The sequence below is a fragment of the Oncorhynchus mykiss genome, chromosome 3 (genome assembly GCF_057628025.1).
Source record: "Oncorhynchus mykiss isolate SJ-2025 chromosome 3, ASM5762802v1, whole genome shotgun sequence".
Taxonomy (NCBI): Eukaryota; Metazoa; Chordata; class Actinopteri; order Salmoniformes; family Salmonidae; genus Oncorhynchus; species Oncorhynchus mykiss.
Genome location: NC_143024.1, coordinates 56,420,876 through 56,436,881, shown reverse-complemented (window position 1 = coordinate 56,436,881; position 16,006 = coordinate 56,420,876). Strand labels below are relative to the sequence as shown.

Sequence of the window (16,006 nt, the reverse complement as noted above, 5' to 3'; positions counted from 1 at the left end):
AAATTTGAGTGATTTTAGTCCGGCACGTGTGGTGTGCAGGTACAGGACGCACTGGGCTGTGCAGACACAGTGTGCAGCGTCGACGCAGGATATCCTGGCCCGAGGAGACGCACTGGAGGTCTGGAGAGCAGGGCTGGCACCGTCCGTCCTGGCTGGATCCTCACCCTAGCCTGGCAGATGCGGGGAGCTGGGATGTAGCGCACCGGGCTAAGAATAGTCCTGGAGACACCGTGCGCTCCACCGCATAACACGGTGCCTGACCAGTACGATGCCCGCCATGGTAAGCACGTCTTGGAGAGCTGTAGCGCCGAGCTGGCACAGGACGTGCAGGGCTAGGGAGGCGCACAGGAGGCCTGGTGCGTGGGGCTGGCACAGTCTTCACCAGACGGCTAGCACGCACCTCAGGACGAGTATGGAGAGCTGACTCAAGTGACATCAAATCCCGGACACGCTCCGTCGGGCGGATGTCGTGCACCAACATAGCAACTCCCTCATTACTCTCTCCTCCAATCTCCCCATTAACTCCTTCACTGTCTCTGCTTCGCTCCCGTTGCTCACCTCCAATTCCGCCCTGACTGGATCTGGTTCCGTCCTTGGCTCCTTACGGTAAGCACGGGGAGTTGGCTCAGGTCTGACTCCTGACTCTGCCACACTCCTCGTGTGCCCCCCCAATACATTTTTGGGGCTGCCTCTCGGGCTTCCTTGCCAGCCGTGCCAACTCCTCGTAGTGTTTCCGCTCAGCCTTAGCTGCCTCCAGTTCCTCCTGTGGACGGCAATACTCCCCAGCGTGTGCCCAGGGTCCCTTGCCTTCCAGTATCTCCTCCCATGTCCATTTCTCCAGATAGCTCTGCTGCTCCTCACCACGCTGCTTGGTCCTTTGGTGGTGGGTAGTTCTGTAACTGTCGCCTAAAATATGGGGTTAAATACATCTAAATGTATAGTTATACCGCTCAGATATAGGACAGACACTTCAGAACAAATTTCCTTTCAATTTGTTTTGACGATCTGTTTATCCATGCAATGAAGCTGTTAACCAATGGGTTTCTATGGGCTGAAAGCAGGCAGATCAAATTCAATATTTCATCAAATAATTTTTACATGTATTTTTTTGATACCTTAAAGGGTCCTTAAAACTCAAAATCAAATATCTAAATGATCCTTGGTATGGCCATCTTAAAACAATTCCATATGTTAGCTTAGTAGAACCCCCCGCTCTTAGGGTTAACATCTCTGTAACTATTATTTTTTGCGGAGAGATCATTTTCTAAACTAAAACTCATTAAAAACTACTTAAAGAAGCATTAGGCTCTCAGTCTGATATGCGCTTTTGAACACCTGAGTAAGCTCCCCTCACAGCACTGGCCCCGTCGTAGCCTTGACCACGGCATTTGTTCACTGATATCCCCTTACACTTTCAATCAGTTAATTTTTTTATTTTTAACTTTTTCAGTCACATTCCTGAAGCCCAAGAAACAAACACTTAGCTTCCTAGTACTTATATAGAAATGAAAAAGGTTAATTGATCACTTATGGAGGGTTACTGTCAAAATTATTTATACAATTTTTTAAAATTGGGGCATGGGCCCCCAGTGCTCTGATATATTTTTGAATTTCTGCCTTTATACTTGGTGGAATGTGTGCATATTGTTTTGTATTGCTAGTTATTATTACTGCACTGTTGGAGGTAAAAACACAACCTTTTTGCTGCACCTGCGATAACATCTGCCAATCTGTGTACAAGACCAATAAACTTTGATTTGATATAGATGAGTGGCCTGGAATCCCGACAATAAAAAATAAAAAATAAATAATAATAATAATAATAATAATTCTGATGGCGAAGTTGACTGAAAACAAAAGTAATGTAGGTTAAGCATGTTGAGTAATGAGGAGGATTCTGTGTTTTCGCATGAAAAAGGGATCTGCCTTCACAATGAAAACTGGTTTTCGAACATATACTGTATATTATGGAAAATATATGTATGTTTATGAACGATGAATCACGCTGCCTTGTCGACGACATGAACGAGCGGCGCAGATTACTGTTCGATTTGAAAAGGGCGTCGCTTTTACACATTCACAGTTACGGGCCACAACACGGTGCACCGCGGTTCAGCTTAATCGAACTCCCTCAATGAAGTGTATCACCCAATCGGTGCTCATATATTTTCAGCCTCCTTCAAGAGTTTGTCCAATCAGACTTGTCAAATTTAGGATCCAGTCTCCGTAGCCTGGGCATCCAATGGAAATCCAATATCCTTCCACGTTGCTTGCTTCCCCGGACGGATACCGCGAGAGTAGGCTAGGCCGCAGTTCGTCTGTATTGCGGTGAGTGCAACTGTACGAGCGGCGCCTTCTCGCCAATTCATTCAACTCCAGCAACCCATAAAACAGAGGACAGGAGGCGGTCTGCGCTTTTACATTGAACGGAGGACGACCACCTCTTTCTACGGCTCTGCAAGCTTCCCTTTTAAATTGCGACACATACTGTGAGTATTGACGGCGTCTCAGTTTTGACGGATGGTATGGATGAAAACACAGGCTATTTTGCTTGGGTTCCGGGTGTGTTTATGTAATATTTTCTTCTAGATCGCGTGCAAACATGGCTCTTGAGTTATCTTTCCCGAGTCAACGGCAGTGTCATTTTCGACTGTCGTGCCTGCTAGCCAGTTGCGAATATAGTGGGCAGACCGCGTGTGCGAGCCGGAGTTTGATGAAAGGGATGCATTGTAACGTTTTGGGAGGAGGGGGCACGATTAGTTGACAGAATGCATGGTTGTTCAGTTCAGCGTTGTTAGTCATTTGGACAGTTCGCTTGGTGAGAACTGATGAAAAATGTTGATTGTCTCTAGATTTCGTCTAAGAAGTAAAGTACCAAGCCATCAGAATATGACCTGTAAAATATAGTTTTTCAAAAGCCACAGTCATGTCCTTTGAACAAAATTGAAATATCTAATCTATGAATAAAACGAAAGCACCAAATTGAAATGTGGTTGGTTACATTGCATTACAAATCATAGTTGTGCATCGATCGTTGTGCTTAACCATGTGATGTAACTGCATCATGTATAGCCCACGATTTACGCTACTGTGTTGTTTTCAAGAAATTCTTTTTGAATTCAATAAGCCTGTTGGCTGTGCTTGGGACAAATGGGTGCTTGAAGTAGACATTGAATAGTTAACCAATTTATTAGGGCAATGGGGGGAAAAGTAGATGTAGGTAACCCCTAATCCCACAAAATGAGTAGACTGCCAAATTGAATTTGGAAAGATGATGCTGTAAGTAATCCATGAGGGCTGCCTACTGGAATCACAAACACTATCAATATCAGTTGATAGGGTGTCAGCAAACACACCACTGTTGCCATATTCAGCACAAGAGTCCATCATCATGTCCAAACAGTGTTGTTCTACTAAACACTCTTAGGTGGGCCTGTCCTCATCGACCTACACTTCATCTCATTACATTTGCTGTAGCCAGGTACTAATTGCTGTTGTGCCAGTTTTCCATGCTTAGAGGGTGCATAGGCTCTGAGCCATGGCTACCTTGCCAAACCGGTGCCCAGGACACTTTTTCTGGACCATTTCATTTAGCTTCCGCTCTACCTCTTTTATTGGCGTGTTGCAGCGGAGGGGGAGCTCCCAGAGGCAAACGAATGGCTGGCTGCTCAGCGTCACCACCAAGAGCGAGGGCCTCCGTTAACCCCGTAGTGGCTGATAGGAAGCAGGCAGCAGCCGCCTCCGCTGCTCAAGCACATTACATCAGCTGTCACTCATTCACTCGCCCGCTCCGGACCACCCTGGCGCTTTCAGTCAGCACTCCGTACTCCCGAGGACTATGATGTAATTTTAGATGCATTAAATGATTGCTACATTAGTAGCCTTATGCCCTATTCACATTACATCTGAGCAGTCCGTCTGTGCCAGATGCCATTCGTTTCAATGGGTACGTCCACAACGGCGTGGTTTAGCAGCCCCCCCCCCCCATCAAGTTGCCTGGATGGTATTTGGGTGATGAACCATTCTTGATACACACAGGAAACTGTTGAGTGTGGAATAACCCAGCAGCGTTGCAGTTCTTGACACAAACCGGTGTGCCCGGGACCTACCCCATTCAAAGGCAGTTAAATCTTTTGTCCTGCCCATTCACCCTCTAAATGGCACACACACAATCCGTCTCAATTGTCTCACGACTTTAAAATCCTTATTTAACCTGTCTCCTCCCCTTCATCTGTGCTGATTGAAATGGATTTAACAAGTGACATCAATAAGGGATCATAGATATTTACCTGGATTCAACTGGTCAGGTGTTCATGTTTTGTACACTGTGTATAGGGTGTCCACCCACGGCCCAGAGTGGGTGAAAACGCACTTTGGTGATTAAATTTCACTTCCTTGTGTTATAAAATACATTTTTACCAAGACAAACACAATTTTTATACATTATATCCAAAAAGTCAGATTTTGTTACCTAATACATTGGATAATAAGCACCTAGCTCTGTTGAAAAAAGTAACTAAACAAAACATGTTTTGTCACATGAAACAATGTTTCTCCTTCTTGAATGCAAAGTTCATATTATTTAATGAAAAGGTCATGAATGTTATCGCTGACGAGAGATTAGCCTCTCCTCCATCTTGTCTTGCAGTGTGAAACCCTAAGGCTCTCCGTCCAGTAGCGAAACGATATTCCGCGAAGATGACGTGCAGACTAATGAAATGCATCACGATGTAAACGGGGCATTATGGTGGCCTGGCTACGCTCATTTCAACCATAAAAGGACACTGGCCATGTCCTTGTTATTTTCGGGTTACTTTCAAGAAAGCCAGAGAGACGAGAACCCTGATTTCTTGCTGACTGTTGACAAACCTTTTCACGTTCAATAACCCTTTACACTTCCACCAGTGATCTTTCATCCAAACTGTGGATGAATATCATTCCTCTACTGGAATGTGGCTGGTTTTTCTCTTATTGGTAGTCATTTAGAGTTGAAGTTGATCACCACATGACCTCGGAAAGCCACAGTTTTTTTTTTTTTTTAGATCTGTTGAAGGCATGACATGGCTCATTGTTCATCTACAACACCAGAAGTGAGAAGTTCATGGCAAGCACAAACTTACTGATGCTGCAGCCACATGTTTCAGCCGCAAAAAGGCAGAACGTTCATTTGCTTTGCCGTAGAGTTTCAGCGATTGGTGGAATGGTTCGCCTTTGACCCCGCCCCCACACACACTCTCCAATCCTTGACTGGCATATCACTGCAGAGCTGGCTGATAATCGCATTAGACCCGCTTCATGCTCATTGTAATCGTAATTATTATGAGGCAAATGTAGTGGCGTTTCGCACAAGGGCAGGGAACCCCAGCATCAAGTATCAGGTGTTTCATTTAGTCTAAAGTTCTGCTATTTTCTCATTTTGAAGGTGTCGTTTTGTTTTGAAACCATAACGAGCAGTGCTTTGATTAGTTTGTTTTTGTTCATTAGGTAGGCCTATGTTTCCGTAACCATAATGACAGGGGGCCTGTCAATCGATCTGGTGTTTAGGGTATGGATGACCTTCCTGTCTCGCATGTGTCCTGCAAGGCAGGGCCTCATTGTCACACTTGCAAGGCTGTGTGTTTTGGTTTTCTTTATATCTGCAAGCCTCTGCTCTGGTATGGGTTTATCAGTTCTAGTGTGGCATATCCATTTGTTAGAAGAAACCCCGTACTATTCCAAGTCGATTGAAGAGAACTGGGTTTGGAAAAAGGAAATCTCAAAGGAAATTCCTCTGGAGCCGGGAAGAAGGAGCCAAAATGAATCGCCTTGCTTCAGTCGTAAGAAATCTCAGATGACGTATTATGCCTTTTGTGTATTTGTTTAAAAAAAAAAAAAAAGGGTTCTGGGAGAACATTGATAGAAGCACTCATCCCTACTGCACTTCAGGTTTGAATTTACACTCTTCATTCCACCGAGTGTAAACAAATAAATAAAACAAATATAGATCTCTCGATCAGCGACAAATAACAAGATAAATGTTTCCTTTGAGTTTCTAATGAGGAAAATAAGCATGGAGGCTTAATGAAATCTCTTCACGTGATCGAGAGGATCGGTTTCATTCTCTCAGGGGCTGGTTTTAGCTGGATCTGAATGCTGCCGGTGTTGCTGTTTTTTCATCTCCTGCAGGGGTGACTGAGGGGAATTCATAACGGAGCAATAACCTCTCATATGACTGAAACCTAATTGGGTCAATGGGTGGTAAGTGTCCCTAAAAAAAATCTGCCCTTCTGGGGAAAAAGCTGGTTTATAGGTAAAGGGAGTGTGTATGCTCAAATATGGCACAGGATCTGAACAGTTCAATAAGATAATCTGGTTGCTGGTTAACATTACCATGTGTCCGACAACCAGAACCATCCAACTTTAAGCAGACCACACATACAAGTCACCGTTTGTGTACAGCTACAGTTGCCTCACATGTCATCTAAGCTGAAGCCATTGACCCTTGGATTGCTCATTTGTGGTGTGTTTGGGTAAAGGGGTGACTCAAACGGAAATGAAATGCAGTGGTTTGGTTTGAAGAGAATTTACTGGGCTGGAAGTATTGGATTTTCGGTGGGTCTGGGGGCATTTGTGTGTGTAGAGGTAGTCTAATTGCGCTGCAGTGTGTGTCCCGGGGAGGGAGGAACATGTTTTAAAGGCCCGTTGTCAGTGCAGAGGGGGGTAGTTGGGGTTAGGCTGGGCTCGACGGGACCCCATCCTGCGCTCCCCGGAGGGCGCTTTAGTGCCGTCCCATCTCCCCCGTCGCCAAATTTTGCAGGGCAGGAAGCTGCAGGTTGTAGCCATTCATGCTGAATACATTTGGATGTTGAGACTTAGTTGCATCATTATTTTTAAGCAAGAGACAAGAGAAAGCCCTCCAGAGATTAGAACAAATAACTGTGTGTGTGTTGGGTCCCTGTGGTATAGCGAGGGCCCTTCTTGACATGTCCTTTCTTATGCAAGCGGTTTCGTAACCTCTAACATCCACTGAAGATGGACGTTCAGAGGACAAGGGGGAAAGGGCTAACGCACACGACAGACGTGGTTAGCGTCAGCTACTCGCTGCAACATCAAAGTGCATGGGCACACGCACACAGGATCGCTCCACCGCCATCGAGAGCCCTCTGTTCCACTGCCACCCAGACCCTTCCAGTCCACAGCCAGGCCAGTTGGGGGCTGGCTAATATAAGCCTTTTACCCATACACAATCACCACCAAAAGTTAGGGACTAACATGGCGTGGGATGGCTTTCAGTTTAATAGACCTAGTTTTTCACCCAAGTTACCCATAGTAAAAAAACAACAACATTTTGGTATTGCCAAACATTAATTGTGTTTGTTAAATTTACTGACAATACAGGTTTCTATACAGATTGCAAAATAGTTGGAAGGAAATTTTCGATGTACCGATTCCATGGCACATGTTTTATGAACTGATACACAAAACGACGGCGGATTCAAAACGTAGTGTTTTTCAATGTAGATTATTTTTCAACATTCTTGCAACCAATTGTGTGTGATACAACCATCCCAACTCTGCAGATTTTTGCTGTGAAGAGACAAAATCAATAGATCACTTATTTTGTTTGTTGGTACTGTCCATATGTGGCTCGTCTTTGGTTGCAGGTTCAGGAGTGGCTGAATAATTGCAACATTTACCTGTAGCTAACTCTGCAGATGGCACTTCTGGGTGATTCTGAAAAGTCGTAGTCAATTGATCAATAGTAGAATAATTGCGACGGTGTTTATCTTTATTTTACAATCTGTAGAAACTATAAGAATAGATGGGTTCGGAGCTTTTGTGAAATGGCACAATCGAAAATTGTATGTGGCAGCTAGGAGTCATGGTGCTCAAGACACAAGTCTGATGCGCCTTTCTCAGTGGACATTGCGGAGGCCACTGGGATAACACAGTCCATCCCTCTTAAGACATTTGATATGGACATTTTATATGGTTATATAATGCAAAAATAATGGTGCAACACTATGTAATCTAATATTTTCAAACATGTGATTTATCCTGTGTTGGATACGGTTGCTGTCCACGGTTCTGAAACATAATCTTCAGTGCGCCATAGATTTAGCGCTTTTCCCCCCATGTTGCAATGTGCATAACAGCAAAGTTAACCAGCATATTGAGAACAACGTGGCGTCAGACAGCAGAGACAAGGGAACAACCCTTGCCTTTGCCTGCCTTTGCCTAATTGTCTAAGAAATTTGAGGAGAGTGGAAACCAACTTTAATTAGGTCAATAATCAATAGCCTAACTGTTAAATGTGCCTGGCTTTATAAATCATCCGTTTATATTTACAGAATTAAGACAGGTCTTGCTTCTGTTGCCTGTTTTAAACAAACACGCAATAGCCTACTGATTCTGTGAGCACCGAGCCTCATGCAACGGCAAAATGTCGTATACATTAATTTCACATGCTGTAATAAAGGTGTTACTGTTATTTTTCTTCTCATTAGAACAGACTTAATACTTTAATTGTATTGAGTGTTTACACTGTTCTGAACAGGCAGTAAAAATGATATAGTAATCTAACAGCACCTGTTTGTCACACACAATATGCACAGCGCTTGCTCCTATACACTCCTTTTTCTTGATCTCATTATTACAGTTATTATGATCATTATAATAATAAGTAATGTCAACATTAGTAGCCTAGTATAACCACCATTGCGCTGTAGGCTTAAGAGCGCGTCCTGTTTCGTCTTTATAGCGTAACTTAGCTAGGCCTATATTTCAATATATAGGCTACTGTATCAATCAATCGTTAATTCGTCCATGCCATCACACAGCATACGAGACATTCATGCTTTCGAAATGCAATCAAGGATTTTTGTTTTTTAAACTAAGAAACAAAGGGCGCTTTGAATAATTAGCCTAAACAATGAATCGACTGCAATTCACGAATGCATGCAACTGTTTCTAGTCTGCTGTAATAAAGGGATTATAAATATATATTAGAGGTCGACCGATTATGATTTTTCAATACCGATTATTGGAGGACCAAAATAGCCGATACCGATTTAATCGGCTGATTTAAAAAAAAAAATGAAAATAATTATATATATATAAATAATAATAATGTATGCACTGCCGGTAATACCGTTTAACCTAGTATGGTAAAGGAATGGTATAGACATCGCCCAACCCTACTGGTGAGGGCATTTATGTGCGTGTGTATAGCCTGCAAAAATGTGTGGCTGTATAGCAGGGCTGTTTAATTCCAGTCCTTGGTGTTCAGAATAGAAGTCGGCCGATTATGATTTTTCAACGCCGATGCTGATTATTGGAGGACCAAAAAAAGCAGATGCCGATTTTTATATATGTATTTGTAATAATGACAATTACAACAATACTGAACACTTATTTTAACTTAATATAATACATCAATAAAATCAATTTAGCCTCAAGTAAATAATGAAATGTGTTCAATTTGGTTTAAATAATGCATAAACAAAGTGTTGGAGAAGAAAGTAAAAGTGCAATATGTGCTATGTAAGAAAGCTAACGTTTCAGTTCCTTGCTCAGAACATGAGAACATATGAAAGCTGGTGGTTTCTTTTAACATGAGTCTTCAATATTCCCAGGTAAGAAGTTTTAGGTTGCAGTTATAGGAATTTTAGGACTATTTCCCTCTATACCATTTGTATTTCATTAACCTTTGACTATTGGATGTTCTTATAGACACTTTAGTATTGCCAGTGTAACAGTATAGCTTCCGTCCCTCTCCTTGCTCCTCCCTGGGCTCAAACCAGCAACACCACGACAGCAGCCACCATCGAAGCAGCGTTACCCATGCAGAGCAAGGGGAACAACTACTAGAAGGCTCAGAGCGAGTGACGTTTGAAACGCTATTAGCGCGTGCTAACTAGCTAGCCATTTCACTTCGGTTACACCAGCCTCATCTTGGGAGTTGATAGGCTTGAATTCATAAACAGCGCAATGCTTGATGCACAATGAAGAGCTGCTGGCAAAACGCACAAAAGTGCTGTTTGAATGAATGTTTACGTGCCTGCTTCTGCCTACCGCCACTCAGTCAGATACTGATATATGCAACGCAGGACACGCTAGATAATATCTAGTAATATCATCAACCATGTGTAGTTAATTAGTGATTATGATTGTTTTTTATAAGATAAGTTTAATGCTAGCTAGCAACTTACCTTGGCTTACTGCATTTGCGTAACAGGCCTCCTTGTCTCCTTGTGGAGTGCAACGAGAGAGATTTCCGATTAATCGGTCGACCTCGTATGTATGTATGTATGTATGTATGTATGTATGTATGTATGTGTATATATGTGTGTGTGTATATATATATATATAGATGTGTGTGTGTATATATATATATATATATATATATATATACACACACATCTATCTATATATATATATATATATATATATACACACACACATCTATATATGTATGTATGTATCTATTTTTTCTTCCATTAGAACAGACTCTCTGGTACACGTATTTAGTGTTTACATTGTTCCAAATGACCAGAAAATAAATTGTAGTCTAGCAGCAACTGTTTGGCACACAATCCTCAGGCAACACTTGCTCTTTTACCCTCCTTTATCTGGATCTCCAGTAGTTTCCAGAGAGTCAAATGTCTTCCATCGATCTGACTTCTCCTTTCCCTCCTGAGCAACCAGTAAACATATATATTTCAAGTAATATATATATATATATATTTCACATCCCCCCCAAAAAAAAATTACATTTGTGGGATTGGAAATTATGCAGACAATTACACTGATAGAAGCCACAATCTATCTGCAATATTAATGCTGATCTACCACCACACACACAAAAAAGGTGCTCTTTATGTCATGTAAGTCAACCTGTTGTCTCCCAGATGGAATTTCACAGAAGGATGTGTTTTTTGTTGCTAGATGGTCCATTTTTAGTTGGACTGAACCGGGGCTTCATGGTTGCCTTTTAACTTCGACTCTCCTGGCTTTCCTTGCATTTCGCTAAACCCGCAATAACATCTGCTAAATATGTATATGTGACCAAAAGATTTGATTGGTCTGCGCCTTTGCTGTTCACCACTCCTTCCACATGAACGAGCCCCCTGACACGCACACGCAGAGCTAATATGCTTTACATAAGATTGTTGGCTCAACCCGGCGACGTCCATTGTCACTGCCAAATGACGCAGGCTTGGTGGTCAGCAGTTAATGGCTGTGACACCCAGGTCACCACAACTTGGAGCCAGGTGGTTAGGTGATCAATACCAACCGCCATAGGGAAACATCTGAGGGTATGGTAGGCAAGTCCTCACCCTTTCTCTCTCCCCCACCCCTCTGGTCCCTCTTTAAAAAAAAATCATAATGATATATACCGTAAAACTTCAATTAATAGCCCAGGCGTTTATTTGATATCACTGAACACAACAAGCTCTTAGAGGCTTCTATTTGAGCCAGGCATTTATTTCATTAACTTCTGGGCGCACCCATCCCATTAGCTGGACCATTTTCGTCAACATCCGCTGAATTGCAGAGCGCCAAATTAAATGACTAAAAGTATTTAATTTTCAGTTTCATCACAAGTGCAATATAGCAAAACACAGCTTAGCTTGTTGTTAATCCACCTGGCATGTCAGATTTCAAAAAAGCTTTTTGGCGAAAGCAAACCAAGCATTTATTTAAGGACATCTCTCTCAGCAGACAAAACATTACAAACAGCTAGCAGCAAATTAGATTGGTCACGAAAAGCAATAAAATGAATCGCTTACCTTTTGATCTTTGGATGTTTGCACTCACGAGACTCCTAGTTACATAATAAATGTTCCTTTTGTTCCATAAAGATTATTTTATAGCCAAAATACCTCCATTTAGTTGGCGCATTATGTTCAGAAATCCACAGGCCCGAGCGGTCACGACGGGGCAGACGAAAATTCCAAATAGTATCCGTAAAGTTCGTAGAAAAATGTCAAACGTTTTTTTATAATCAATCCTCAGGTTGTTTTTATAATAAATAATCGATAATATTTCAACCGGACCGTAGCTTTTTCAATAGGAGTGAGAGAGAAAATGTCTACTCCAAGCTTGCTCGCGCATGCAAAACGCTGCTGGCACCCAGCCATCCACTGACGCGATGTGATCTTTCTCGCTAATTTTTCAGAAAGCCTTTAAAAAATAAAATAAAAAGCCTGAAACTCTGTCTAAAGACTGTTCAGACCATGTGGAAGCCATAGGGAAAGGAATCTGGTTGATATCCCTTTAAAGGGAGGGATGGCATGCAATGGAACAGGGAGCTTTCAAAATAGAAGGCATTTCCTCTTTGGATTTTCCTCAGGTTTTCGCCAGCAATATCAGTTCTGTTATACTCACGGACAATATTTTTGGAAACTTTAGTGTTTTCTATCCTAGTCTGACAATTATATGCATATATATTTCTGGGCCTGAGAAATAGGCAGTTTCATTTGGGTACGTTTTTCATACAAACATCAAAATACTGCCCCGTAGTATCAACAGGTTAATGCACACAGCTTTTGCTGATTTGCATAATACTTTTTCAAATTTCAAACATAAGTTTACAGCATTTTTTATACATTTTTTTTTCATTTCCTGCACTAATGTATTATCGTCCTTGACAAAATACTTATTCTCTTTGACTGTGCATTTTCGGCAGTTCTTACCTTTGCCACTAAAGGGCGACCCAATGATTTCTCAGCTGTTAGCAGCCAATTGCTAGAGGTTTCTTAATGGCGATTAAAAACGGATGATTGCAATTTTTGGAGGCATTACTAAATTATTTAATGTAACAAATCAAAACATTAAACCTCAAACAATTCATGGTAACTACATAAACAATTCAATTAGACTGGTGTTTATTTAAAACGGATGTTTTATTTGCTGAAATGTGTGCAGTTTGCCCGGGTATTAAGGGACCAGTGGCTATTTGAGACTGTTTTAATTGAAGTTTTACGGTAGGCTATTAGTTCATACTGTCTAGGCTATGGCATAGGCCTTCCTATTCTGTCCTATGTTTTTGTCCCTGTTGGTCGGTGGTGTAGTATGAAATTGCCCCCTAGATCTAAAGTCAATTTTGAACTTTTCCCTTCTAATGGTATAGGGATGATAAGCTGATCCCAGATCTGTGCCAAAGGACAACTTCCATCCCGGGGTGCGTCTGAGTCATACGACACAGTGTTTACCTGTCAGACCTTTACATTGCAGTACAGCCCTCAAATACGAACTTATTGTATACATGGAGAGCAAAGCATATACTCCCCCTCTCGATATGACTACCTGTCATACCCTGTACAGCACTCTCAGTGGATTTCAGGCAGGCTGTGTGGAAAGCTATATCACCCCAGGTTAAGACTAGTTCTGCCGACATGTCTGTCGGCACAGCTTCTGCTCCGCTTCCCGGGCAGTTCTGAGCAGACTGAAATAACCACACACACCTTGTCACCATCGTGTGTGTGCATGTCACCCTGCTAACACAGCTCCTGTCGTGATGTGGCGGGACATGTATGCTCGATGGATGAGGAGCCAGATCCATGAATAATGCAGGATTCATAGAGAAGCATGAAAACATGCTGTTCATGTCATGTCTGGGCATTCGGTTTCAAAGAATCCCTGCCTGCCCACACACAGTGCTCCTCCAAGTTATCTGAGACTTGTGCTTATTCTTCCTCTCTCCTTCATACCAACATGCTTCTACGGAGTCTGCTTTTCTCACCGTCCCGTGCCGGGCTTTGCTGGCCACACTGCAGGCTGTACTAAGCATCTGGCCATTTCCTCCACTCTTGAGACTGGTAGTGCGAATCAATTAAACAAAATGTCAGCCACTAATTGACCGATATTCGGTTCAATTTAGAGCTTGACTGATTTTTAATTAGGGCCGATTTTCAATTGATAATTGGCCTTTGTGGATGCCGATTATGGCAGATTACGTTGCAATCCACGAGGAGACTATTGTATTTTCAGATGTTTTGAAGCTGGTGTACCAAACTGAAAGTAAAAGATGCAAAAATGAATCTTAAGCATAGATATAGTGCACATAGAACAGATCTACCGCTTCTTAGACCTGCTTTCAATGATGGAAATGTGTTACAGATCTATGTGAATTTGGCCCCGAGAAGTTACATATTGCAGCTTTAATTAGAACAATTTACCTTCTCATTCTACTAGTGGACACATTGTTTGCGGAGTTCACAACATGCACACTTATGAAAAGCAAGTTCTGATTTATTTTATACCATTTACGCGGTCATGTGACTGAGTGTGCGCGCACGCGCCTGAGCAAGTACCCAGCCTTCTTGCAAATGTCAAATGTAGGAAAGTGCGCAGTCATGCTTCTGTCACCCCCCCCCCCCCTTCACCTCAATGTAAGCTAACAAAGTCCTTTTTTTTAAAAGATGTTTTATTTTTTGTATACATTCATTTTGAATTATAATAGTTCCTCAGTGTTTGAAAAATCTTTCCAAAACTCTCCCCCTCGATAATCAGCGTCACTGATTAATTAGATATGGATTTGTGTATCTCATATTCATACTATAGCATAGCTGTCCCCTTCATACTTTCCTTGTCAAGTCATCTTATAGCCTACTTTCGGAAAACATTTTTAAATTTTTAAACAAGGTTAATTAAGGAAAGGAGACACATTTACTTGCGTCTGACATACGCTGGAGGCTTTGTTTGACGGGTGCTTTTACGGGGGTATGCGTGTGTGAGTTTCCTGATTCTCTCAAAAGGCCTACGTTCATTTAGAACGTTTCCTAAAGTAGCCTGTCTGGACTCCATCTCTCTTTAAGAGTCAAACGCTCCTGTCATGATTTAATCTTGTAGAAGGCCTACTGTCAAGTGCTTAGGCTAAAAAAAAATTGTCTTAAAAAAAAATCCCCTCTTTTGTTTAATGTTTTTATATGTAGAAAAGCCAACGGGCAAGGAAAAGGTAGGCATGCCTTTATTTTGACTCTGTGAATGTTGTCAATACGAAAATGCAACAGATCCTTTCCAACCTGGCGTTTTCTACATTTGTTGGTACATAATTATAAGTAATAACCTGAATAACAATGGAATGCCATGATAATAACGAAGTGTAATGGCTTGTTTCAAATATTATTTTTTAAAATCAAGAAACATATCCACGTAAACAAGTGTACAAACAGAATTGTGACCTCCCATTTTTTGCCCCCCCCCCCCCCACCCCTTGTACATTGGCCTGGCAAATTACCTTAAACTTAAATTCCAAGACAGTCACAGCTCTACTCGGTGTGTAATACAGTTCAAATCAATCAATCTCATCTCCCCAACATAACCACCACAGTGCAGTCATCTCTGGCCAGTAATCTGCCGCCGGTCTGGGACTCGGTATGTAATTGAGTTATTATCTCAATCTGTACACAAACAGGCCAAGCCACAATCACACAGCCTGCTGGTCAATTCTCAAGTCGGCTTCTGTCCACTCTAAACAGTGCACTATTTTACTCTGTTAAAGCAACCATCCAGTGAAAAATTCCCCCCCTTTTATTTATATATATATATATATAAAAAAAGCTCAGATTCTGTTAACGCGTACCCAAATAATGTTGTTGACTCGTCCTGTACTCGCATATGTCCTTATTATACACACAGTGTATAATATATGCCTCTCTCACTCCCTACAAAATCCTCCCAATGTCTATTCACTCAAGTCCATCTTGGTTCCATCTCTGACGCGTGTCACGTTACGCTTAGGAAAAAAGGTCAGCCCTCTTAAGGTTTCACTCAGCGCAAGAATGGCCTTCAAGGTCCTTCTGTGAGCCTCAGCTATGTCTTTTGGTACTGTGAGTCAAAATAATGTTTTGCGGCAATTTTTCCTTGTAATGCTGTTGTAAACATGGCATCTCGTCATCTTTAGCGCAGTTCTTGCATAAGTCATGGCGCCCTAATTTCTTGACTGCGGCAGGATAGGAGGGAGGGGAAGAGGATGGGGAGGGAAATTGAGAGTAGGGAGAGCAGAGAGGAAAGGAGATGG

General features: G+C 42.0%; 1 protein-coding gene across 7 annotated transcripts in view; it reads left to right on the top strand.

Moving 5' to 3' along the window:
- The first annotated feature begins 2,193 nt into the window (after positions 1-2,193).
- Positions 2,194-16,006, top strand: part of LOC110520004 (double-stranded RNA-specific editase 1) — a 195,657-nt gene continuing 181,844 nt past the window's right edge. For 6 of the 7 annotated variants that reach the window (XM_090229577.1, XM_090229578.1, XM_036974214.2 and 3 more), the window contains exon 1: positions 2,213-2,489. The gene's annotated coding sequence lies outside the window, so the exon portion shown is untranslated. Of the gene's footprint in view, positions 2,490-16,006 lie in introns of all 7 variants that reach the window. The other variant, XM_036974213.2, reaches the window with a different exon arrangement.